The sequence below is a fragment of the Neophocaena asiaeorientalis genome, unplaced genomic scaffold (assembly GCF_003031525.2).
Source record: "Neophocaena asiaeorientalis asiaeorientalis breed wild unplaced genomic scaffold, Neophocaena_asiaeorientalis_V1.1 scaffold512, whole genome shotgun sequence".
Classification (NCBI taxonomy): Eukaryota; Metazoa; Chordata; class Mammalia; order Artiodactyla; family Phocoenidae; genus Neophocaena; species Neophocaena asiaeorientalis.
The window spans coordinates 132,734-133,050 of NW_020173948.1; positions in this window are offsets into that span (position 1 = coordinate 132,734).

Genomic DNA, 317 nt, shown 5'->3' on the forward strand with positions numbered 1-317 from the left:
GTTTTCTTAAATTTACTGAGGCTTTATGGTCTAGCATGTGATCTATCCTGGAGAATGCTCCATGTACACTTGAAAAGAATATGTATTCTGCTGCCTTTGGATGGAATGATGTGTATGTGTGTATGTATATATATATATATATATATATATATATATATATATATATAAAATCAATTAAGTGCATTTGGTGTAATGTGTTGTTTAAGGCCTGTGTTTCCATGCTGATTTTCTGTCTGGATGATCTCTCCATTGGTGTAAATGGGGTGTTAAAATCTCCCACTATTATTGTGTTACTTTCAATTTCTCCTTTTATGTCC